At 48.4% G+C, this 27,351-nt stretch overlaps 2 protein-coding genes across 3 annotated transcripts in view; one reads left to right on the top strand and one right to left on the bottom strand.

The window, feature by feature from the left end:
• LOC146863455 (dedicator of cytokinesis protein 2-like) overlaps positions 1-27,351 on the bottom strand; it is a 2,657,619-nt gene that overhangs the window by 1,141,655 nt on the left and 1,488,613 nt on the right. The window lies entirely within an intron of this gene.
• Positions 1-27,351, top strand: part of LOC146863456 (uncharacterized) — a 447,230-nt gene that overhangs the window by 228,075 nt on the left and 191,804 nt on the right. The window contains exon 1 of one of the 2 annotated variants that reach the window (XR_014978258.1): positions 25,610-25,742. The exons of the other annotated variant lie outside the window; for it this stretch is intronic. The gene's annotated coding sequence lies outside the window, so the exon portion shown is untranslated. Of the gene's footprint in view, positions 1-25,609; positions 25,743-27,351 lie in introns of those variants that run through there. 2 annotated transcript variants of the gene reach the window in all.

Genomic DNA, 27,351 nt, shown 5'->3' with positions numbered 1-27,351 from the left:
CGCTCCAGAACCAACCGGACCAAGTCCAGGTGCCTGGATTCTGGTGTATCTGGCTTACGATCTTATGAAGTCGAGTTATGGCTTTATATACTGACGGCGCGTTTTCTGGTATGAAAACACAGCAACTTGATCCGATGACCCTACAAGCTCCGCCCCTATCGGCCAGAATGACGTCAAGGACAAGACGATTTTGGAGAACAACAATCCGCATCGCAGACTGCTCCTCCGTTAAGTTGCCCAAAGCGGAAGTAGTTTCATTCACTACTGCTTCAAGGGTTCTAGTTAATCTACGTATCAGCTTACTATTGGTGACTGTACCTATGTAGGGAAAGAAACCTTTATTGAAATCTGTGTATTTCTCCCATGCTGTTTCAGTGTAGTCGACAATCGGGAGGTCTCTCTGCTGTCTATTGTGTACTAAATGGGTGTTCCTATGATAATCAGGCGGGGCTAGGAAAACAGGTGGCAGAAGGAATGCAATGTAACAGGTACCATCCCAATCTAGGGGTAGGAGTATGTATGCGGTGTGACCACAGATGAAGTAGGAGTGACGGGAAGCTCTAAATGTAGACTCGCCTTTATCACTGAATTCTATTACAGTGGTACATTTACTATGGCCCATGTGTTTTGAACCATTCTTTCTTACACATAATTCGCCTCTAACTGGAAATACTGACATAGCGGGCAAGATTGGTGTAGCTTCGGATTCAATATTCAGGATCATAAGATTAAGTGTAAAGTTACCTAATCCATATACTTCATTTTCTAGATCAGTTCCTGTTCTTTTGGGAAGTCCCTCCTTGTTAGGGTAGCAGACTTTAAGTAAAACTAGGTTCAGGTTTCCCCATACCCAATTGTCTTGGTAAACTACTGTATTTGAATCTAGGGAATTAATCAAACTAAACCATGCTCCACAGGAGCCATTGTGTGTGAATGGATACGGAAAGAGGGGCAGAACTCCCTTGTATTTCTGATAGGGAGGGAGTCGGCCACATATCCAACAATTTGTAGCATTGCTGGTCTGATGAGAATGATGTAACATACTAATGAATGTGTTGTTGCGCAGCGCAAATCTATAGGACAACTCATGTGGGGGTAATTCGCTAAAAGAGTGTTCGGTAGTAGCATTGGAAGCACGCTTGGAGATAGGGTAATACATGTGTAATAATATACCGGAGATAATAATCAGAAGACTTAGAAAAAACATAATTAACAATGTCACTATGCAGTGACTACGAAGTGATTTACAGTACGCATGTGTCCTGAGCTGTTTCTGTCCGTTTTTCTCTCTATTTCGGTCTAGAGGATACATGTCAGAGACAAATTCAACCGATTCACCTTGGAGAGGACTTAAACAATCAAATTGTCTGACTTGCTAGACCTTAGTTTCAGTTTATAGTTTTCACTCTTGGTTTGTTCAACCAGGGGTAGTTTTGAATCAGTCTGTGAGGGAATGCAGGGCTGAGGGTTCACGTCGGACGGTAGTCCATAAATTTTTTTGATGTGGCTCGAGTGCAACCACCCTTTACGTCCCTCAATCTTCACGGCTGTCCTTGTGGTCAAAATGACGAGCTTCGGCGACCGCCACCGAGGCTCCAGCTGGCTCCTCCTGTCAAAATTCCTCACAAACACGAGGTCCCCCGGAATCACGTCGTGGGGCTTCACCTCAGTGTTGTCGGGAAAAGCTGCAGCTACCTGTGAACGACAAGATTGTAGTGCAGACATCAAGGAAGCCAGGTAATCTGTCAGCATATTACAATCAACATCAGTTATTTTACGAGGTATAGGCGTCCCCCACATATTTGGTGGTCTACCGAAGATCACCACATACGGGGATAGCCCTGTTCGAGAGTGTGCTACCATTCTCATGTAAAAGAGCGCAACTGGTAAAGCTACTATCCAGTCGACACCTTTTTCTCTACATATTTTTGACAGTCTAATTTTCAGAGTTTGATTATGTCGTTCCACGAGACCTGCTGCCTCGGGATGTCGGACACAGTGGAATTTCCATTGGTAGCCTAACAGAAGTGAAACATGTTTCATGAGCTCGGATGAGAACGGTTGGCCATTATCTGAGTACACGATACGGGGCAAACCATACCGTGGGAAGAATTCTCGAACTAACTGTTTGGCAGTAGTCGGGGCAGTGTAATCTGAGACGGGATACGCCTCTGTCCACCGGGAAAGAGCGCATACAACTACGAGGACATATTTGAATCCTCGACAACGTTCCATCTGGATATAATCCATCTGGAGGACTTCAAAAGGGTGATCGGGGGGTTGAAATCCACCCTGGTCTACAGGTACGCCTTTTCCTGGATTGTACTGACAACAAATCATACAGGTACGTACTTTCTGTTTAGCCGCTGCTCGTAAGTGTTTATTAAACCAAATGTGTTGAATACTGTCTAGCATAGCTTTCTCTCCTAGGTGCGCTGGACTATGTATTGTGTTAATGATGACCTGAACCATTGAGTCGGGGAGAAACCATATAGATTTTCCCTTCGTCATCCATCCTTGATCCGTTTGGATCCCTCCTAATTCAGTCCATCTCTTTATTTCTTCTGGTGTAGCATGTGTCTGTATGTCAATTACATCAAGGGCGGGATCCTTAACTGTCATGCAGTGTGTTGGTGTCGGGACTATTGTCTTTGTCGTGTCAATTGGACGAGTCTGATTCTGAGCAGTCTGTTTAGCTGTTCTGTCAGCTAGGTCATTACCCTGAGAAATAATGTCAGTTACTTTTGTATGGGCTTTACACTTCATGATAGATATTGAAGTAGGCAGATGTATTGCATCTAACAGAGCTTGAATAAGGGGACCGTGCTGGATGTGGGCACCGTGAGAAGTTAAATAACCTCTCTCTCACCACAGTACGCCGAAGTCATGGACGACTCCGAATGCATAACGTGAATCTGTGTATATGTTGACTTTCTTATTTTTGGCTTGAATACAGGCTTGTGTCAAAGCGATGAGCTCTGCTGCTTGAGCTGACAAGGTATCGATACAATTTGTTTCAATAATTTCAGTGTCTGTTGTGACTGCATAAGCGGCCACTAATTCTCCTGCATTTGTTCTCATGCATGAACCATCTACATATAATGTCAGGTCTGGGTCTGATAATGGAATATCTGTTAAGTCTTGTCTGGGTTTCGTTGTAATAGTAATGACTTCAATACAATCATGTGCCAATGGGTCTGTTCCATTTAATGGCAAAAGTGTGGCAGGATTTAATGTACTACAGCGTCTGATTTCTATGTGTGGCTGGAACAATGTTAATTCGTAACCCGTCAGTCTTGCTATAGTCAAGTGTTGTGTTTGGGTCCGGTTCAGGAGAACCTCTACTGCGTGTGGTACTTGTACTGTCAATTGATGTCCTAACACTATGGCGTCGCTTTGTCTGATTGCTAAAGCTGTTGCTGCGACTGATTTCAGGCACGCAGGAAGAGCCTGAGCTACGGGATCTAATGTACTAGAAAAATAAGCACATGGCTTGTGTGATCCTGCTTGTTCCTGCGTGAGTACTGACAAAGCAGTACCTTCACGTTCTGTAACAAAAAGTGTAAAACGTTTGCTGTAACATGGTGTTGCTAAAACAGGTGCTTGGCATAAAGCTTTCTTTAAGTTTTCAAAAGCTTGTGTATGTTCCTGAGTCCAAGGGAGGACAGTCGATGTCGCTGCCTCCTGTGTTGTCAACTGAATGAGTGGTTTAGCTAAAAATGCATATTGGGGGATCCACTGCCTACAGTACGAAGTGAGGCCTATGAAGGCCCGTACCTCCTTTTGTGTCTTGGGTGGTGGCATGTTTACAATTAACTGGATGCGATCAGGTGTGAGCTGTCTCCCCCATTTGGACAGCAAGTGCCCTAGGTACACAACTTGCTGGACACAGAATTGTAGTTTCGAAGGGGACACTTTGTGCCCCTTGTCGGCTAAGAAATGTAAAACCGTCAGTGATGCTTTTTCACATTCAGGTTCGCTTCGTGCGGTGATCAGCAGATCATCGACGTATTGAAGCAGGGCAGTGTTAGCTGGCATGTGAATACTGTCAAGTTCTCTTTTCAGTGCTTGGCTATAGATGCTGGGGCTTTCTGTGAATCCTTGAGGTGCACGTGTGAATTTAAAACTTCGTCCATTTAAACTGAATCCGAACAAATATTGGCTTTCCGGATCGATTGGGACGCTAAAGAAAGCGTTCTTGAGATCAATTACAGTAAAGAACGTTGCTTCTGAATCTATGGCCGTTAATAATGAAGAGATATCTGGGACCACGGGGTATTGTGGTACAATGCATTTATTTAATTCTCGCAGATCAATAACTAATCGATATACTGGTGGTGCTTTTGGATCAGTTCGTTTAAGAATCGGGATTATCGGGGAATTACATACATTGGAGTCGGTTTCTACAACCACTCCTTGTGCGATGAGCTCGTCAATGATTTGCAGTAAAGCCACAACAGCGTCTGGCGGTAATTTGTATTGTCGCATTCGTGGTAGTACCACTCCTGTTTTAAGTGTGACTCGATATGGTGTAATGTGCATACAACCTACATCAGTGGGGCCTTGTGCCCATAAATGTGCAGGTAGATTCTGTAACCGGTGATCCATGTCTCTAGACACGTAGTGACCCTTAAAGTCACGCAAAAAGAGTCGCACTCCTTCCGGAGAACAACATATTACAGCTCCTAGAGCCTTCAATGTTTTTATACCTAACAAGTTTTCTGGACATGATTTCGTAAGTAATAGATCTGTAGTCCGTGTTAATGGACCGACTGTAAGTGCAAGTGGTTGTGATACTTCGTTAATAGTGGGCTTTCCTGAAAAACCAAGGGAAATATTTTGTGAGCCTGAGTGGGGTGCCCCTGGGACTTCGCTGTGACTGATAGTGGTTCTGCTTGCCCCTGTATCGAGTAGAAACTTTCTGTCTTTCCCTAATACTTGACTCTGTACGTAAGGACCCTCTTGATCTACGGGAACCTCGATAAGGGGTAGGCCAACTTCCCTCTCTAGGCTATTTCATGTGTAGCGTTGATACTCTGGATAGTCATTTTGTGCATACTGGTACATTTGTTGTGTCGTGTTTTGGATTGCAGCAATAGGCTGTGGCTGTTGTTGTGGTTCGGTCTGTTGTGCAGCTGGCAAAGGCTGTATATTCTGAGGTACTTGTTGTTGGATCTGATCCTGTCTAGGCGGACGTGGTCTCTCTTTTGTTATACCCGTAGAGATATTATGTTTCAAAACTGCGCAATCGTGTATATAATGACCTGGCTGTTTACAATAGTTGCATGTCCCTCTAACAGGACCTACTGAATCATTGGACTGTGTCATACCCTTTTTATGACCGTCAGCTGGAACTGACTGAGCAACAAGCATTTTCATTTTCGTGTCTTTCATACGTTTTTGTTCATGTTCTTGTTCTTCTCTAATTCTATTGTGGTGATATTGTAACATTTGTAACATCTGTGACGGTGTGTTACCTTGCCAAGTACTCTCGAATTTTAATACTCTACTCTTAACTTGGGGCAGGGAATTTTCAACTAATTTTGTCACAAACAGATGTGGATACGACTCACTACTTGCTTTTATGCCACTATTAATACCAAAACATTTTTCAAATCGGGAATAGAAATCGCTAGTGTCTTCATCTTGTTTTTGTTTACAGGCTGAGATTGCACCCCAATCTTCCTTTTTCGTAGTTAATAAACGTGGTAGTACCTGCACTAATAATCCTGGTAATGCTGTAGTCCTTTCCCCAAGCCCTGAACCTGCAGCTCGGGCCTTTTCTTCGTTTTCTAATACTGTCCAATCTATCTTTTGGTCTCCCACCTCCCATTCCTTTTCTTTGAGTTTCTCGTAAATACCGGCGGGTAATAGGACTTTTAATATTTTCATAAGGTCCGGGTAAGTATACTCTCCCATGAGTAACATGTCTTTTATCTCACGGTGGAAACCTGCTGGGTCTTTGTCATGGCTAGGTACTACTTTCTTCATCTCTAATAATTCAATTTTAGTTATGGGCGCGTACACAAACACGCGTTTAAAAATATTGTCCTCACCTCTGACTGGGTGCACTTCGCGTAAGGGATTCTGTCTGTCTATGTGATACGTTACGCCATAACTCAATAGCATCTTTCTGTGACTGTCTGGCTTTCTTTTTCCATAATTCTTCTTCTACTCTCATGATGCAATCTGCATCCCATGTCCCAGCTGCGGGCCACCTCTGACTTTCTGCTAGATCCTTGGTGTAGTCCACCCATAAGTCAAGATATAATACGGCATCTAGGCCATGTTTATGATACATAAAATACCCTGGAGTGTCCCTAGGTGGAATGGGAACAGCTTCTTCGAGTACTCCTTTTCTAGTTTTGATCTGTCTTAATTTTGAAAAGAACGGCATCTTTAAACCTTGTTACTTGGTTCTTACTTGAACTGGACTTGAACACAATTAATACGATAAACACAATATTGAACACTCATTCATACCACAATTTTTGGACACAGTAAAACATTTAACATTTAACATTTAATTTTTAACAAACAATGATAATTTAGAAGAAAACTGGTTACTGACATAATACTAATACTAGATAATACTGAATTATATACATGAACATACTGGATATACTGCTAAACAGTACAGATACACTGCTAAAACAGTGCAGACCGGATCTGTGTACCCAAACCCGTCAGGACCGGCACAAATTAATGTGCACGTCTAACTGCCTCCCCAGCAACGGTACTCACCGGGTAGCACGGAACGGGAGGCCTCGGAACTGAACTGAACTGGACCGGACTGGACTCGACTCGACTCGGAACTTCGGAACCTGGTGGGCCTCTGTATACCTCGGATCTTGCTCTCTCAGCTAGGCTCTGGTCGGGATACTTCGCACTTCTCACCGCCTCGTCTGGGTGTTGATCGCAGCCTCAGTCACCCCCGCTTGGTCGGAGGGAGATACAGGAAATCCTGCGGGTACGCGTTGTTGTCCGTCCGGCTGTGGTAGGAGACCGGGCCTGCAACGCACCTCCGGCGCGTGAGATGAGAAAGTGTCCCTGTTCGGGCACCAATTTATGTGGTAAATATTTAAATTACCTGTACTATTTTTTATGCGGTAAAGTCTAGTAAGAATAACTCAGTCAAAATAAGAGGCAGAATCCGTGGTATTAGAGGTTCTGAAAAGGGCTTTATTCCTTACAAAGGAATTATATTTCGAACTAGGCAATCATATTCCATCACCACGAAGGTTCAGGAAGGGATCAGCAATACATTATTGACAAGTAACAATATTTATATGGAAAGCATTGCATTAGGACAGATGCAGGAGGCGTAACAGCTGATAATACAGATAAGAATACACATACGTAATGAAAAATAGGCGTATACTAGAAACGTCATTAAAAATGATGTCACAAGTGGGTGGATCCATAAGAGAATCCTGCAGTGTCAGCAGAAATATTTGACAGAGATGCGCGCGCAGCTGCATGACGCATGATTGACGTACAACTAGAGGGTGAAGGGAACTTGACATTTGGCCCTACATGTGGAGACAGAAGTCTGGGGTGTCAGGACAACCTAGTCCTAAATCATATCTAATATCTTGTGTTTAAGGAACTATATTATCTGGAAGGAAGGGTCTTCTCGGACAGATCTTATTCTATACTGACTGTTAGTGCGTGTACAAGCGTCTATGTGTCTACATGTGATGCGAGGGGGCAGGAATCTTTCATAGTAACAGGGGCTATGAATTACTTGCAAAAAGACAGCGAGGCCGAGCCTTTTGCTCGGTAGCTGGAGGGATGTTTACCTAAACTACTAGACAGGAATGCATTGGATGAGGAGCGGAGCAGATAACTTGAAGGCTGAATACAGTTTTTGGCAGGCAACAGGCCGCGTCAGGCACCGTTAGCCGCGCAGGGAGTAAGACAAAGTTCATGGACACGGATGCAGGTCCAAGCTGGAGCATTTCAGAGGCAGAAACAGAAAAAGGCTTGATGGCAGAATTCAGGGCCTACTCGCCTTAACTGTAAAACTAGAAAAGTGAACCACATAAAGTCGGTGGCCTTTCATACTTAGGAATGGAATATTCGACCCATTCATGGCGGATCTGAAAGAGGGCATGTTGACGTTGGACGCACGTGTATTTGCGTCTTCATAGCTGGAACTGGAGGGAACATACATGTACTTATAGCATGTACATGGAGCCGTTGGGGTCTAAGATAGGGGACACAATTGACCATAAAAATTCATATTTCCACATTACATTAGTACTCAATCAGGGGCCTTGTCAGGATGAAAGAGACGTGTGCGAGGGCATCTTACATTAGTACTCAATCAGGGGCCTTGTCAGGATGAAAGAGGTGTGTGCGAGGGCATCTTACATTAGTACTCAATCAGGGGCCTTGTAAGGATGAAAGAGGCGTGTGCGAGGGCATCTTACATTAGTACTCAATCAGGGGTCTTGTCAAGATGAAAGAGGCGTGTATGAGGGCATCTTACATTAGTACTCAATGAGGGGCCTTGTCAGGATGAAAGAGGCGTGTGCGAGGGCATCTTAGATTAATACTCAATCAGGGGCCTTGTAAGGATGAAAGAGGCGTGTGCGAGGGCATCTTAGATTAGTACTCAATCAGGGGCCTTGTAAGGATGAAAGAGGCGTGTGCGAGGGCATCTTACATTAGTAATCATCCAAGGGCCTTGTAAGGATGAAAGAGGCGTGTGCGAGGGCATCTTACATTAGTACTCAATGAGGGGCCTTGTCAGGATGAAAGAGGCGTGTATGAGGGCATCTTATATTAGTACTCAATGAGGAGCCTTGTCAGGATGAAAGAGGCGTGTGCGAGGGCATCTTACATTAGTACTCAATCAGGGGCCTTGTAAGGATGAAAGAGGCGTGTGCGAGGGCATCTTACATTAGTACTCAATCAGGGGCCTTGTAAGGATGAAAGAGGCATGTGCGAGGGCACCTTACATTAGTAATCATCCAAGGGCCTTGTAAGGATGAAAGAGTCGTGTGCGAGGGCATCTTACATCAGTTATCAGGGGTCTGGTAAGGATGAAAGATGCACGTGCGAGGTTACCTTACATTAATAATCATTCAGGGGCCTTGTAAGGATGAAAGAGGCGTGTGCGAGGTCATCATTCATCAATAAAGCCAATACCTGTGAGAGAGAAAGGATGTGGTATTTTAGGTCATCACATAGCGGGGAAAGAGAGGGCTTTAAGGAACGTCCCACTGGCAGCCCTCATGGAGCAGCACGTGCTGCACCCCTTCAGGCGGATGCTGCAGGCGCCCCACAAGAATCAGACCAGGCTCTGGGCGGAGGATGGGCCCAGGAAGAGGGGTGCATGCATATGATTTCTCTTTTCTCAGTGTCTCTCCAGACATATTCGGCTGTTGCTCTCACTGTTGTGAGTGAATAAGGCTTTGTAGCCTACAGGTTTGTTTCAAGGCGTGTTCACCTGAGTCCACTGGCAGTGATGTGCATCTGTACTCGAAGGGCTTGCTCTGCCCTCACACTCACTGGGCTGTTTAACCCTCGGGTACATAAAGTTAGGAACAATGCCCCTTTTTTAATTCACAAGACTGGCAAGTGCGGAGGAAGTGCATTAAAAACAAGCATTTGCAATGCAATAGGTCTCGCATTTGCAAAAGTTTGAGCTATTGGCCTTGTAAATGACAAACCTTTTATCTAGGTGTTGGTTTTGAAAATGTACGCTACTTTGAGCATTGACATTGCAAATAACACTGCCTTTTATTTTTGTTTTTGTTTTTAAAACATAAATAAAAGGCTTTGTCATTTACAATGGCAATAGCTTAAACTCGCGTAAATGCGAGACCTATTGCATTGCAAATGCTTTTTGATTTCCTATCAGTACCAACTCTTATACATTTAAAAAAAAAGCTGAAAACACATCTCCAAAGAGCACCGCTGCTGACCTGACAGTGCACACATTTGACCTTCTCCCAATTATTGCATTCCCAGGGGGGCGTGCCCTCGTTCACTGTTCTGTTGCCCTTGAGCTCAGTTTGCCCTATACAACTACCAGCACATAAACACATACATCCAAGGAAGCGAAAAGAACAGTTCTATTTGTCCAGTTTTGCATCACAAGCAATGAGCAGCAAAAAGCATTGTAAAATGTTCCTTTGTTTGATGATGTCTGCTTGGATATTTAGCCCCATTATGAGATCACTAGACGGATGGCCGTTGTAATATGGAATCATGCCCCTTAGTTGTGACACTGTATTATTTATTTGCCAGTATACTCGTATAGCAACATTATTTTTGGGCCTTCGCCGACTCTTCTGGAAACCCAATCTGGTGTGTGATGGCTGACGGAACGTTTGTGTGGCGGGTGGGAAAGTCTGTGTGAAGGTTAGGGGTAATACAATTTTAACATCATGGCAACTATCAACGTATGGAGCAGCGTGCTACACTTTCTGTGAAAGCGTCCCAACATTGAGTCAGCGGTACGAAGCGCTACATAAATGCATTTTCAATGCAATACCATTTCGCCTATTATCGCATCCCTTCTGTTTTACATTTGAGAAAACAAGACTCGTGATTAAAATGACCACATTTACCACAGAATGCTTCTCATTGCCTAGTCTGGAGACGCGGAAAGGAATTATCCGGACTTCGGCTGAAAAGTAATTGCACTGAAGTGGGGGGCGGCTTGCTGATAAGTACAGTCACGCCTACTGGCAATGGACATGCCATTTACAGTGGCGGGAAGCCGCAAGTCCAGGACGGCAGGCGCTATGTAATGAACACTGCTCACATTAACAACGGAGCAGAGGAAGAGCCATACTTTCTGTACAAACCGCATGCACGCACGTCAAACTTTTGCCGTATGCGCATATCTACTGGCAATGGAAACATGCCATTTACAGTGGTGGGAAGCCGCAAGTCCAGGGCGGCAGACGCTATGTAATGAACACTGCTCACATTAACAACGGAGCCATGAAAGAGACATACTTACTGCACAAGCCGCATGCACGCAAGTCAAACTTTTGGCGCATGTAAGGTAGCGCGTGCATGTTAATGCGCACTATTTTAAATACGCTGTGTAAGCCTAAGGAGACTGTAGTTAGGCGGTGCTGCTTCCAGAATCACCGGAAGTTACCTATCGGCTGAGGGGCCAATAACAAGCCCGCTAACAAAAAAAAAAGTTAACTAATGGCAAAGGGCGACAAATTACCAAGTTATAGGCGGAGTTTCCCCTCGCATATAGATTACTGGATGTCTCGGAGAGACAGCGCTACGCGCTGTCCAGGCGAGACCTAAAAAGTATGGGGACTGTGATGCAGTGTGCAAAGGGGGCATGGCATGCAAGCATGGGGGCGCAGTCAAAGGTGGAGCTAAAAATACAAAATATTTTGTCACTTTTTTTAGTCTTTCTCCTTTAGGTAACAGCATATAAAATCCTGCACAGCTTAAACTAAAAATAAATGCAAGTTAAGTTCATCAGTGGGGAAAAGCACTACTGTGCATTATGAAACTTTTATTAGTTAATGCAAGGGGCAGCATGTTGACATTGTGCTCTGTCCTCCTCTCCCATTGCTAGAAACTATGGATGGGGGGGTTCAGTAATGAACATCCTCAAATCTTTCTGCCAGGCGTGTAAGCAGCGGGTGTTCCCTTATGACATTTCTGGGTGCTGGAAGGATGAACGTTGGATTGGCGGTGTTTTAAGTTCTGTGTCTCACTACGAGGTTCACACCCATCATGCCTTTCTTAACTCATGGCCTTAGAATGAATAGTTTAGCTATAATCCGGTGCAAGGGAGGAAGGTTATTGGTAAATCAGTTGTAGTTGCATTCATCATGCTCATGTGTGTATACTTGCAAAGCAGGGTTGGGTTCTTAGGGCAGGTGTATGTCACATCACCAATCACTAGTCAGTGAGTAGTATAGGAATGACTCCCACCACAGACCCTCCAGGACATAACTGGACTTGAAAGGAAGACAAAAGGAAGGAAGAGACAGCTGCTTAATGCCTGAGAAACCTGCTTGTTCATGTACCCGCACCTTGAGAGCTCCTTCCAAGGGCTAGATCAGCTGCAGCCCTAGGGAGATGAGGGACACAGAAGGCATCTCTGTAGAAGGACCGGCTGGGACTGGACTCTGGCAGAAGCCTGGAGATGAGGGACAAAGAAGGCATCTCTGTGGAAGGACCGGCCGCGACTGGACTCTGGCAGAAGCCTGGAGATGAGGGACACAGAAGGCATCTTTGTGGAAGGACCGGCCGGGACTGGACTCTGGCAGGAGCCTGGAGATCAGGGACACAGAAGGTATCTCTGTGGAAGGACCGGCCGGGACTGGACTCTGGCAGGAGCCTGGAGATGAGGGACACAGAAGGCATCTCTGTGGAAGGAACAGCTGGGACTGGACTCTGGCAGGAGCCTGGAGATGAGGGACAAAGAAGGCATCTCTGTGGAAGGACCAGCTGGCACTGGACTCTGGCAGGAGCCCGGAGACGAAGGACACAGAAGGCATCTCTGTGGAAGGACGGCCAGGACTTGACTCTGAAAGGAGCCTGGAGATGAGGGACAAAGAAGGCATCTGTGTGGAAGGACCGGCTGGGACTGGACTCTGGCAGGAGCCTGGAGATGAGGGACACAGAAGGCATCTCTGTGGAAGGAACAGCTGGGACTGAACTCTGGGAGGAGCCTGGAGATGAGGGACAAAGAAGGCATCTCTGTGGAAGGACTGGCTGGGACTGGACTCTGGCAGGAGCCTGGAGATGAGGGACAAAGAAGGCATCTCTGTGGAAGGACCAGCTGGGACTGGACTCTGGCAGGAGCCTGGAGACGAAGAACACAGAAGGCATCTCTGTGGAAGGACCTGCCAGGACTGGACTCTGGCAGGAGCCTGGAGACGAGGGACACAGAAGGCATCTCTGTGGAAAGACCGGCTGGGACTGGACTCTGGCAGGAGCCTGGAGATGAGGGACAAAGAAGGCATCTCTGTGGAAGGACCGGTCGGGACTGGACCTTGGCAGGAGCCTGGAGACGAAGGACACAAAAGGCATCTTTGTGGAAGGACCGGCCGGGAATGGACTCTGGCAAGAGCCTGGCAACGAGGGACACAGAAGGAATGTCTCTGTGGAAGGACGAGCTGGGACTGGACTCTGGCAGGAGCCTGGAAACGAAGGACAAAGAAGGCATTTCTGTGGAAGGACCGGCCAGGACTGGACTCTGGCAGGAGCCTGGAGACGAGGGACACAGAAACCATCTTTGTGGAAGGACCGGCCGGGACTGGACTCTGGCAGGAAACCTGGAGATGAGGGACACAGAAGGCGTCTCTGTGGAAGGAACAGCTGGGACTGGACTCTGGCAGGAGCCTGGAGATGAGGGACACAGAAGGGATCTCTGTGGAAGGACTGGCTGGGACTGGACTCTGGCAGGAGCCTGGAGATGAGGGACACAGAAGGCATCTTTGTGGAAGGACCGGCCGGGACTGGACCTTGGCAGGAGCCTGGAGATGAGGGACACAGAAGGCATCTTTGTGGAAGGAACAGCTGGGACTGGTCTCTGGCAGGAGCCTGGAGATGAGGGACACAGAAGGCATCTTTGTGGAAGGACCGGCCGGGAATGGACTCTGGCAAGAGCCTGGCAACGAGGGACACAGAAGGAATGTCTCTGTGGAAGGACCAGCTGGGACTGGACTCTGGCAGGAGCCTGGAGACGAAGGACAAAGAAGGCATCTCTGTGGAAGGACCGGCCAGGACTGGACTCTGGCAGGAGCCTGGAAATGAGGGACACAGAAAGCATCTTTGTGGAAGGACCGTCCGGGACTGGACTCTGGCAGGAAACCTGGAGATGAGGGACACAGACGGCGTCTCTGTGAAAGGAACAGATGGGACTGGACTCTGGCAGGAGCCTGGAGACAAAGGACACAGAAGGCATCTTTGTGGAAGGACCGGCCGGGACTGGACTCTAGCAGGAGCCTGGAGATGAGGGACACAGAAGGGATCTCTGTGGAAGGACTGGCTGGGACTGGACTCTGGCAGAAGCCTGGAGACGAAGGACAAAGAAGGCATCTCTGTGGAAGGACCGGCCAGGACTGGACTCTGGCAGGAGCCTGGAGACGAGGGACACAGAAACCGTCTTTGTGGAAGGACCGGCCGGGACTGGACTCTGGCAGGAAACCTGGAGATGAGGGACACAGAAGGCGTCTCTCTGGAAGGAACAGCTGGGACTGGATTCTGGCAGGAGTCTGGAGATGAGGGACACAGAAGGCATCTCTGTGGAAGGTCCGGCTGGGACTGGACTCTGGAGCCTGGAGATGAGGGACACAGAAGGCATCTCTGTGGAAGGACCGGGTGGGACTGGACTCTGGCAGGAGCCTGGAGATGAGGGACACAGAAGGCATCTCTGTGGAAGGGCTGGCTGGGACTGGACTCTGGCAGGAGCCTGGAGAAGAGGGACACAGAAGGCATCTTTGTGAAAGGACTGGCTGGGACTGGACTCTGGCAGGAGCCTGGAGACGAGGGACACAGAAGGTATCTCTGTGGAAGGACCGGCCAGGACTGGACCTTGGCAGGAACCTGGAGATGAGGGACACAGAAGGCATCTCGGTGGAAGGACCGGCTGGGAATGGACTCTGGCAGGAGCCTGGAGACGAAGGACACAGAAGGCATCTCTGTAGAAGGACCGGTCAGGACTGGACTCTGGCAGGAGCCTGGAGACAAGGGACACAGAAGGCATCTTTGTGGAAGGACCGACCGGGACTGGACTCTGGCAGGAGCCTGGAGATGAGGGAAAAAGAATGCATCTCTGTGGAAGGAACAGCTGGGACTGGAATCTGGTAGGAGCCTGGAGACGAAGGACAAAGAAGGCATCTCTGTGGAAGGAACAGCTGGGACTGGAATCTGGCAGGAGCCTGGAGACGAAGGACAAAGAAGGCATCTCTGTGGAAGGACGACAGGGACTGGACTCTGAAAGGAGCCTGGAGATGAGGGACAAAGAAGGCATCTCGGTGGAAGGACCTGCTGGGACTGGACCTTGGCAGGAGCCTGGAGATGAGGGACACAGAAGGCATCTCGGTGGAAGGACCGGCTGGGAATGGACTCTGGCAGGAGCCTGGAGATGAGGGACACAGAATGCATCTATGTGGAAGGACTGGCTGGGACTGGACTCTGGCAGGAGCCTGGAGACCAAGGACAAAGAAGGCATCTCTGTGGAAGGGCTGGCCAGGACCGGACTCTGGCAGGAGCCTGGAAATGAGGGACAAAGAAGGCATCTCTGTGAAAGGACTGGCCAGGACCGGACTCTGGCAGGAGCCTGGAAATGAGGGACAAAGAAGGCATCTCTGTGGAAGGATGGCTGGGACTGGACTCTGGCAGGAGCCTGGAGATGAGGGACACAGAAGGCATCTGTGTGGAAGGACCAGCTGGGACTGGACTCTGGCAGGAGCCTGGAGATGAGGAACACAGAAGGCATCTCTGTGGAAGGACCGGCTGGGACTGGACTCTGGCAGGAGCCTGGAGACGAGGGACACAGAAGGCATCTCGGTGGAATGACCGGCTTGGCTTGGACTCTGGCAGGAGCCTGGAGACGAAGGACACAGAAGGCATCTTTGTGGAAAGACCGGCCGGGACTGGACTCTGGCAGGAGCCTGGAGACGAAGGACAAAGAAGGCATCTTTGTGGAAGGACTGGCTGGGACTGGACTCTGGCAGGAGCCTGGAGACGAAGGACACAGAAGGCATCTTTGTGGATTTACCGGCCGGGACTAAACTCTGGCAGGAGCCTGGAGATGAGGTACACAGAAGGCATCTCTGTGGAAGGACCGGCTGGGACTGGACTCTGGCAGGAGCCTGGAGACGAGGGACCCAGAAGGCATCTCGGTGGAATGACCGGCTTGGCTTGGACTCTGGCAGGAGCCTGGAGACGAAGGACACAGAAGGCATCTTTGTGGAAAGACCGGCCGGGACTGGACTCTGGCAGGAGCCTGGAGACGAAGGACAAAGAAGGCATCTTTGTGGAAGGACTGGCTGGGACTGGACTCTGGCAGGAGCCTGGAGACGAAGGACACAGAAGGCATCTTTGTGTAAAGACCGGCCGGGACTAAACTCTGGCAGGAGCCTGGAGATGAGGTACACAGAAGGCATCTCTGTGGAAGGACCGGCTGGGACTGGACTCTGGCAGGAGCCTGGAGATGAAGGACACAGAAGGCATCTCTGTAGAAGGACCGGTCAGGACTGGACTCTGGCAGGAGCCTGGAGACAAGGGACACAGAAGGCATCTCTGTGGAAGGACCGGCTGGGTGTGGACTCTGGCAGGAGCCCTGAGACGAAGGACAAAGAAGGCATCTCTGTGGAAGGACCGGCCGGGCCTGGACTCTGGAGCCTGGAGACAAAGGACAAAGAAGGCATCTCTGTGGAAGGACCGGCTGGGACTGGACTCTGGCAGGAGCCTGGAGATGAGGGACACAGAATGCATCTCTGTGGAAGGACTGGCTGGGACTGGACTCTGGCAGGAGCCTGGAGACCAAGGACAAAGAAGGCATCTCTGTGGAAGGGCTGGCCAGGACCGGACTCTGGCAGGAGCCTGGAAATGAGGGACAAAGAAGGCATCTCTGTGAAAGGACTGGCCAGGACCGGACTCTGGCAGGAGCCTGGAAATGAGGGACAAAGAAGGTATCTCTGTGGAAGGACGGCTGGGACTGGACTCTGGCAGGAGCCTGGAGATGAGGGACACAGAAGGCATCTGTGTGGAAGGACCAGCTGGGACTGGACTCTGGCAGGAGCCTGGAGATGAGGAACACAGAAGGCATCTCTGTGGAAGGACCGGCTGGGACTGGACTCTGGCAGGAGCCTGGAGACGAGGGAAACAGAAGGCATCTCGGTGGAATGACCGGCTTGGCTTGGACTCTGGCAGGAGCCTGGAGACGAAGGACACAGAAGGCATCTTTGTGGAAAGACCGGCCGGGACTGGACTCTGGCAGGAGCCTGGAGACGAAGGACAAAGAAGGCATCTTTGTGGAAGGACTGGCTGGGACTGGACTCTGGCAGGAGCCTGGAGACGAAGGACACAGAAGGCATCTTTATGGAAAGACCGGCCGGGACTAAACTCTGGCAGGAGCCTGGAGATGAGGTACACAGAAGGCATCTCTGTGGAAGGACCGGCTGGAACTGGACTCTGGCAGGAGCCTGGAGACGAAGGACACAGAAGGCATCTCTGTAGAAGGACCGGTCAGGACTGGACTCTGGCAGGAGCCTGGAGACAAGGGACACAGAAGGCATCTCTGTGGAAGGACCGGCTGGGTGTGGACTCTGGCAGGAGCCCTGAGACGAAGGACAAAGAAGGCATCTCTGTGAAAGGACCGGCCGGGACTGGACTCTGGAGCCTGGAGACAAAGGACAAAGAAGGCATCTCTGTGGAAGGACCGGCCGGGACTGGACTCTGGAGCCTGGAGACAAAGGACAAAGAAGGCATCTCTGTGGAAGGACCGGCCGAGACTGGACTCTGGCAGGAGCCTGGAGATGAGGGACACAGAAGTCATCTCAGTGGAAGGACCGGCCGGGACTGGACTCTGGCAGGAGCCTGGAGATGAGGGACACAGAAGGCATCTCGGTGGAAGGACTGGCTGGGACTGGACTCTGACAGGAGCCTGGAGATGAGGGACACAGAAGGCATCTTTGTGGAAGGACTGGCCGGGACTGGACTCTGGCAGGAGCCTGGAGATGAGAGACACAGAAGGCATCTCGGTGGAAGGACTGGCTGGGACTGGACTCTGGCAGGAGCCTGGAGATGAGGGACAAAGAAGGCATCTCTGTGGAAGGTCCGGCTGGGATCGGACTTTGGGCGGAACCTGGCTTCAGTCTGTGGTTGAGATTGTCTCCCACAGCTTTCTGGGCCGCAGTGTCCTAGAAACTGTCTTTAGCAGCCTGGGAATTTGAGGGCCAGCAGGAAGATATCCATCATCCTGAAAGTAGGGCAGGGACAAGGTGCCAGGCTACTCAAGAAAGGTGCCCTCTTTCCAAGCTAGAATCCCTGGTTTATTCCACTCAGAGTTTTTTGCCGAGAGAAACAAAATTTCAGCGGAACCTTGCCGAGATGTATTTATTTATTTTCTCAGAGTTTTATATAGCGGAAACTTAACCCGAAGGTATCAGAGCACTTTACATGAGCACCAGTTGCGTTACACAAGGACACATTCATTTTTGTGAGGCACGGGGGGGATTACAAGATTTGCCCAGAATCACAGGATTTTGAGGGCCATTGTCGAGACTCAAACCCGGTTCCCCAGATGTGAGGTCGACCGCCCTAGCCATTAGACCACATCCTCTCCTAAGAGATGTGTTTAGGTGTATGTGGCTCCTGGTTTAGTTCACTAGAAGGTCTGGAGCACCAAAAGAGACATTTACGGGCACATTAGAGTTTGGTAGATTAAGGGCGTCCATCAAAAATAGGTGAATGTTCTGTCCACACTACTTACGATGTAAATATGGCTATGCGCTCTAAATAGGGGAGATGGAAAATAACATCGAAACATAATAACCCTGGATTCGAGTCACGTAGGGAAACAGAGGTGATAGGGTCTGAAGGGTGAGCTGGCCTCAAGTCACAAACTGAGCCGCCTGAGATTTAATTTATTTGTGTATACCAATGAATGATCCACCTCATAGCAGCCTATTTCTGGATATACACAGAAATGTGACGGGACATCGTCACACACCACCAGGTGTCATGCTTCATCATAGGACTCCCCAAGCTCTTCAAGAACACGGTTTGATGAAGAGCGGGCCTACACCTAGAAGTCAGGGAGGCACTTCTTAAAAAGAACAGACCTGCGGAATAGAACAAATAAAAACCAATGTGATATGCCAAACTGACCTTTACAACGTGACTGCAGGTTACCAGCATTCGGCTGCGGCTACTCTTGTAAATTCAAAGGGAGCAGCAACATAGGACTCAGAGGAAAACGTATAGCGCACGCGGACATTACTGCTGCATCCAATTTGGAGAGGGGACTGTTCCCGACCAATAGGATGACATGGACAGGGTTTAGAAGGCCAGGCGGCACCCTCAGTCCCTTGTTATTCGGGAGGAAGGAGCGGACCCCAGCAGGGTTTCAGAGAGGAACACACCTTGATGAAGTAAGAGGGTGTATGTGTGGAGAGGTTAGATCCCCGCTTGACATTGGTAGTACCTGTGAGTGGGGGCGGGCGGATAATTGACTCTTTTCCTCCCTTATCTATTTGGTGTGTGCAGGAGTCCTTCCTCCAGGGGTCCCAGATGGCCCTATATCAGGGTAAGACATTCTGAACCGGCCTCACAATATGATGTATATATATATATGGTTTTTTTAAAGTTTCACATGTGCAGGGTCACCTACAGCGAATGTTGCATGCGGAAGTTTGTTACATATCCCTTGCGCACCTACCCTGACGGGTCAGTTGTTGAAAAATCTGATAGTTCAACTGTATTATTATTATTATTGTATTGCAGGTGCCTAGGGGCCTAATAGCTAAAAGGGTCCACTGAGGTCACGCCCAACACTGATAAGTGGCACGCCCATGGGTGTTTGCCACTCAGGGATCCAGTGTTTCCATCCTGAAGAATGCCACAGGCTTGCAAGAGCCACCAGGCAGAAACCTGTTAATGATGTGAGTGGTGATGGGGTACTAATTCCCCTTTCTCCCGCGTTGGTTTTTAAGACCAAGTGGTATTCCGTGTAAATATAACGGTCAGTTTGGCGTATCACATTGGCTTTTAATTGATCTATTTCACAGGTTCGTTCTTAGTTAGAAGTGCCTCCCTGACTTCCAGGTGTAGGCCCGCTCTTCTTCAAACCGGAGGGCTTGGGGAGTCCTATGATGAAGCATGCCATCTGGTGGTGTGAGGACATCCCATCACATTTTTGTGTATGTCCAGAAATAAGCTGCTGTGAGCTGGAGCATTTTTTGGTATGCAAAAATAAATTCAATCTCGGTTTTCTCAGTTGTGTTAAAGCGGGATGCAACATAAGCCTGTTTTTGGCAAATTACTCACATCCACTAAACTCTAACTATCCCCCTAAACCAGAACAAAGAAGATGGAGCGGAATTCAAGTTTTCCCCAGTTTTAGCATTTGCTGTTTAAATCTAAGGCTAAACCGCGCCACAAATCCAACATCTCCGCCATTGTGAAGCCCTCTCCTGTCGCTGTGCCTTTCCTTTTCCACTGGAGGATTTTAAATTTCCCCAAAATTATGAGGCCAGATTACAAGTGCCCCACGAGCACGGGGCAATATTTATCACAAGGATAAAATTTGGCACCACCGGGATTACAATTTATCAGGTGTGATAACAGCAGCAGGTACAAGCTCTGCTTGAAAATGGTGCATGAAATGCAGGTGTTGGTGCTCTCTACCACAAAACCTGCATGTCCTGATATTCAACGGTGAAAAACTGCGTTAGCGCTTGTCACAGAACTATTCATTCAGATGTATACTGTAACGCACAATTAACTGGGCCAGTTGTAACCAGGGCTGCAGTGTGAAGGTACAATGTGCTGATGGAAAAAGGCAACCAAGTACTTGAAGCAACCTCGGGCAACTACAGAAGTCAGGTTTGTCCCACTCGGACTTTTTCTCACTCAAACTGAGGGCGTCAGTGGATCCCGTCTTGCGCTGCCCTTGCGGTGATCTTGGACCTCCATCTCAGAGACTAAAGGCCTGATTACAAGTGCTCGGTGGAGGTAGGCAGTGTTTATTATGCCTGATAAAACCCAACACTCTGGGGCTCGGAATTTATGGAGTGCGATAAACTGTGCAAATGCTGAGGTTTTTTTCTCTGTAATTGGACACAGCATCTGGAGCATTAAACACAAATTTCCCTGTACGTACCAGGTGTTTTTCCCCTGTTAAATTCTGGCAGGTTTGACCTGCTGAAATGTAACCGAGGGTGCACACTTTATTGCACCCGGTTATTTCCGGCTGTCCTACACCTCGCACCACTTATAGGTGAAAGACTGCAATTTTCTGGACCACTTGAAATTGGACCTTCAGCTGGTAGTGTAAATTGTGGAAATTATTTATTGTGGTGGACCTATAAACCCTACCCAACCCATGGTAGATACAGTTTATTGTGGTGGACCTCTAGACCCTACCCAACCCATGGTAGATACAGTTTATTGTGGTGGACCTCTAGACACTACCCAACCCATGGTAGATATAGTTTATTGTGGTGGACCTCTAGAACCCCCCCAAGCCATTGTATATATAGCTGATTGTGGTGGTCATCTAGACACTACCCAAATCATGGTAGATAAAGCTTATTGTGGTGGATCTCTAGACACTACCCAACCCATGGTAGATATAGCTTATTGTGGCAGACCTCTAGACTCTACCCAACCCATGGTAGATATTGCTTATTGTGGTGGATCTCTATACCCCACCGAACTCATTGTAGATATAGCTTATTGTGGTGGACCTCAAGAGTCTATCCAACGCATGGTAGACATAGCTTATTGTGGTAGACCTCTAGACACTACCCAGCCCATGGTAGATATAGCTTATTGTGGTGGACCTCAAGAGCCTACCCAATGCATGTTAGATATAGCTTATTGTGGTGGACCTCTAGACCCTACCCGACCCATGGTAGATATAGCTTATTTTGGTGGACCTCTAGATCCTACCCAACCCATAGCAGATATAGCTTATTGTGGTGGACCTCTAAACTCTACCCAACCCATGGTAGATATAGCTTATTGTGGCAGAGCTCTAGACCCTACCCAACTGATAGTAGATACAGCTTATTGTGGTGGACATCTAGACCCTACCTAACCCATGGTAGATATAGCTTATTTTGGTGGACCTCTAGACCCTACCCAACCCATGGTAGATATAGCTTATTGTGGTGGACCTCTACACTCTACCCAACCCATGGTAGATATAGCTTATTGTGGCAGAGCTCTAGACCCTACCCAACCCATGGTATCTATAGCTTTGTGGTGGACCTCTAGACTCTACCCAACCTATGGTAGATATAGCTTATTGTGGTCGACCTCTAGACCCTACCCAACCCATGGTAGAGATAGCTTATTGTGCTGGACCTCTAGACCCTACCCAACCCATGGTAGATATAGCTTATTGTGTGGACCTCTAGACCCTACCCAACCCATGGTAGATATCGCTTATTGTGGTGAACCTCTAGACCCTACCCAACGCATGGTAGATGTAGCTTATTGTGGTGGACCTATGAACCCTATCCAACCCATGGTAGATATAGCTTATTGTGGTGGACCTCTAGACTCTACCCAACCCATGGTAGATGTAGCTTATCATGGTGGACCTCTACACCCTACCCAACCCTTGGTAGATATAGCTCATTGTGGTGGACCTCAAGAGCCTACCAAACCCATGGTAGATATAACTTATTGTGGTGGACCTCTGGACCCTACCCAACCCATTGTAGATAAAGCTTATTGTGGTGGAGCTCTAGACCCTACCCAACCCATAGTAGCTATAGCTTATTATGGCAGAGCTCTAGACCCTACCCAACCCATGGAAGATACAGCATATTGTGGTGGACCTCTAGACCCTACCCAACCCATGGTATAAGTAGCTTATCGTGGTGGACCTCTACACCCTACCCAACCCATGGTAGATATAGCTTATTGTGGTGGACCTCTAGACCCTACCCAACTCATGGTAGATGTAGCTTATCGTGGTGGGCCTATGGACCCTACCCAACCCATGGTAGATATAGCTTATTTTGGTGGACCTCAAGAGCCTACCCAACGCATGGTTGGTATAGATTATTGTGGTGGACCTCTAGACCCTACCCAACCCATGGTAGATACAGTTTATTGTGGTGGACCTCTAGACCCTACCCAACCCATGGTAGATATAGCTTATCGTGGTGGACCTCTACACCCAACCCAACCCATGGTAGATATAGCTTACTGTGCTAGACCTCTAGACCCTTCCCAACCCATGGTAGATACAGCTTATTGTGGTGGACCTCTAGACCCTACCAAACCCATAGTAGATGTAGCTTAAGCTTATTGTGGCATATCTCACACACAATCATTGACTGGGGGCCGAATGGGCCACCCTTGAAGGTTTGGGGTCCCATTTGAGGGTTGGGGACACCCCTACATTGCAGCATCAGTGTTCCAACTGTGGGGTTGCCTCTAAAAAATATCTTTACTTTGAGCTTAGAGTGAATTTGTTTGACAAACTATTAGCTCTCCATTTGAACCACTTTTTACATCAGTTTACCATTTTGATTAGGTAGGAGGGGCTGTGGCTGATAGTATACAACTGAACCAAAAACCTCACACTTTAAATGTGCATGTTTTTATTTTTCATTTCACTAATTGTTTAGATCATGCAACACTTCCAGAGGCTTTCTTTGAACTGTCCCAAATCGGATATTTGTCTCAATATGTGTTTTCCCTCCCCCAGGTCAGGTCTTCCTTACTGGAACCCGTACTATAGGTGAGGTCTCCCTAACTGGGCATAATACTCCACAGTCTGTCAGTACCAGACCCAGTACTGTACATGACGCCTGGGGCACAGAACACAAGACACCAGACGTGGCATCTAAAACTGAACACAACACACCAGGCGTGGCTTACACAACACACCAGGCGTGGCATCTAAAACTGAACACAATACACCAGGCGTGGCTTCTAAAACTGAACACAACATACCAGGCGTGGCATCTAAAACTGAAAACAACACACCAGGCGTGGCATCTACAACTGAACACAACACACCAGACGTGGCATCTACAACTGAACACAAGACACCAGACGTGACATCTACAACTGAACACAAGACACCAGGCGTGGCTTCTAAAACTGAGCACAACACACCAGGCGTGGCATCTAAAACTGAACACAACACACTAGGCGTGGCATCTAAAACTGAACACAACACACCAGGCCTGGCAACTAAAAACTGAACACAACACACCAGGCGTGGCGTCTAAAACTGAGCACAACACACCAGGCGTAGCATCTACAACTGAACACAAGACACCAGACGTGGCATCTACAGCTGAACACAAGACACCAGACGTGACATCCACAACTGAACACAAGACACTAGACGTGACATCTAAAACTGAGCACAACACACCAGGCGTGGCTTCTAAAACTGAACACAACACACCAGGCGTGGCATCTAAAACTGAACACAACACACCAGGCGTGGCATCTAAAACTGAGCACAACACACCAGGCGTGGCATCTACAACTGAACACAAGACACCAGATGTGACATCTACATATGAACACAAGATACCAGATGTGACATCCACAACTGAACACAAGACACCAGACGTGACATCCACAACTGAACACAAGACACCAGGCGTGGCTTCTAAAAGTGAACACAACACACCAGGCATGGCATCTAAAAATGAACACAACTCACCAGGCGTGGCTTCTAAAACTGAGCACAACACACCAGCATGGCATCTACAACTGAACACAAGACACCTGGCTTGGCATCTAAAACTGAACACAACTCATCAGGCGTGGCATCTAAAACTGAACACAACACTCTAAAATGAACACAACTCACCAGACGTGGCATCTAAAACTGAACACAACACACCAGGCAAGGCATCTAAAACTGAACTCACTTCTCAATGCAAACATGAATGTTCCAATTTATTCATTCAAAATGTCCCATCCAAGCCTATTATTTTGCATGGTTTTATGATGGGATCCATCACTTGACGCAGTGAAAGCTCTGGGTTTGGCCGCACCCCTTGGGGGAGGGGCTTATGTTTTCCATCTTCGTTGTCTGCTGTAGGAGCTTTCCTGAAGCTAGTTTAAGCCGGTCCCTTACCACAATACTGCACGTGAGGATTCCCGAAGTGAACACAATATTCTAGATATGTCCTATATATATATCCGTAATCAGGCATCGAAGCACTCACGGACACGGACCAAATAATTAGTGCAAACAATTTATTTAGTGCGGTATGTCGCCATCAGTGGCGGCTGGTATTAATGGTCGAAATGGGCGCTGCCCTGCCAACTTTTAGGAGAAAGAAGAAGAGGATGGAAAATAAATAACACTGGGCATCTTAAAATAAAATGTAAGTTTGCATTTCATTTTATTTGTTTCTGTGTTTTTCTGAGGGCGGGTGAGGGTCTGAACGAATGGCCTGTGCCCGGACGATCCTGCACTTTGTCAGGTGCCAGGGCGAGGTGTTGCTCGACCTGCAAGCATAAGCTTGACATATGACGTCAATAGTGATGGGAGTGGTGATTGTTCATTGCGAGATGCAGAAACCCATTTGGGCGTGCTTCGCAATGGCCCAGGGCGTGTCTGGAGCAGTGCCATTAAAGTAAAGGGCAAGGGGCGGGGTAGATCTATGGAGAGAACGAATGGCTGGGCGTGTCTCCGCCCTCTGACACTGCTGTTGCTCCCTTTGATTGGCGGGCTGGGGCTACTGAATGAACAACCACGTCGCAGCAGCGTGTACTGTTCTTTTACGTGTTAGGAATCGAAGAAAAGACCCAAGCAGCAGATTTTACTAAATCAATGGCCCAGAACAGCACGCTAGTTGGCTCACCCTGAACTGAGCATTTTGGATTCCTGCCCGGGCCTTCCAAGCTCTCTGTCTTGCCAGCCTCGTACTGAAGTGTCGGCCTGAGCTGCTCTGCCACAGGAGCTACCACAGATCAGGGAGTAACGGTCCGGACCTTCCGAATTCAAACAGGAGTCAGTGCAGCTAAAACGCACCTCGAGCCGACCCCCCCAACCCTCCCCCCCCTGCACATTAAAGGTACGTTTTATTACGGTTGCGTTTACTCAATTTATTGTGCTACATATTTTTTTGAAATAAAGGAGTGTGTGCATAGCTTCACTAAATGAAAGTTAATTGGATCATGTTCATATAAACGTGTGAGCCATCTGATGTGTGACCTGTAACTGGGGGGTGCGCCGTGCGTGGGTGTACACTGTATTTAGGTTCTAAGTGCACCCAGGGCTTTTGGGATCTGAACACCATCAGGAAACGTGGGTCCGTCACAAGCAGCAGCAGCACGAGGGTTCGGTGGTGCACAAGATGTGTGCGTGAACTGTGTGTGCACCCCACAGCTGCAACCCAGCAGCGGGAATATCTATACAGAGAGGCCTACCCCATAGGGCAGGAAGGGAGGGCCTCACCAGCTGGAGGCAGAGTATGTGGGGATGGACTGCGATAACATGGAAGGGAGAGCACGCTTGTATGCTTGTGTGTGTGAGGGAGAAGGGTGAATGATTGAGAGAAAGAGGGAGAGGTGGGGTAGAGACTGAAGAGCAGGAGTGAGGGAGCCAGGGAAAAACATTGAGAGAGAGATACAGAAGAGAGAGAGAGTACAGGGCAGGAGAGAGGTAGACACGTTGGGAGAGTTGGGGATAGAGACAGAGAGAGACAGAGAGAGAAAGAGAGCGAGAGAGATTGGAGAGGGCACGAGAGGGAGAGAGGAAAGAGACGGGGCACAGAGAGTGTAGAGGGCACGAGAGGCGGCCAGAGAGAGGCTGTGCCTTCTTAAATAAGATTGGCACCAGTCTGTTGGCACATTGCTCAGCAGCTGCCCTGGCGGAGTGCTGTTCCACAGTGCTGTGCGCTGAAGAGGCCCGGCCAGTGCGTGCAGACGGAGCTCTGCAGTGTGACTGAAAGGCGCTCTCTCCACTCGGCGTTTATAGAATACCATGGGCCCCTATGATTTGCTAACGAGGTGATTAAACCGGGCTGAGAACACTATCAATTAAAGCATGATTTTCATAGCGCTCCACTGGTTTCAAGGCGCTAGAATTGGGTCATGCAGCAACCTTATACAAGACCCACCGTCCCACAAACATAACAGACAGTGTGCACTGCACAGCAAGCGTTCCCAATGCTTCCACACACACTTTTCTATAACCGGTCACTGCAGGATTGTATTGTGATCAAAAGTAGGCGCGGGCTATACTGAATAAGCAGCTATGTATGAAATCTCTTTACTGATGTCAGAACTATACTTTCACAATAGTCTTATTAACTTTCTTGCTTGCTCAAATATACTTTAAAATGCACCATTTGCGCAACCTTTTTTCATTTTTTTGCAGGGGGATAATCCTCTCAGACCCCAATTATGACAGTCGAGCTTGCTCACTACAGGTCACTGTTCCTGAACTTTTACGCCCTACCACTTTCAAATGTCACCAGCCGCCCCTGGTTCACCATAACGTTTCGGCTCGTCCGAGCCTTGTTCATATATCTCATCTTTCAACCATTATTGCTCTTGTTTTCATAGTCTCGACCCCTTCCTTTTCCACACTAACATCTCCCCTCCATCCGTTGCTTCCTCTCTTCACTCTCCATCCACCATCACTCCCTCGTGTCCCTCATTCGTACCTCCCTCTTTCCA

The sequence above is a fragment of the Triturus cristatus genome, chromosome 2_2, assembly GCF_964204655.1.
Source record: "Triturus cristatus chromosome 2_2, aTriCri1.1, whole genome shotgun sequence".
NCBI lineage: Eukaryota > Metazoa > Chordata > Amphibia > Caudata > Salamandridae > Triturus > Triturus cristatus.
The sequence above is the reverse complement of the archived record's forward strand: the minus strand, read 5'-3'. Positions and strand labels throughout refer to the sequence as shown.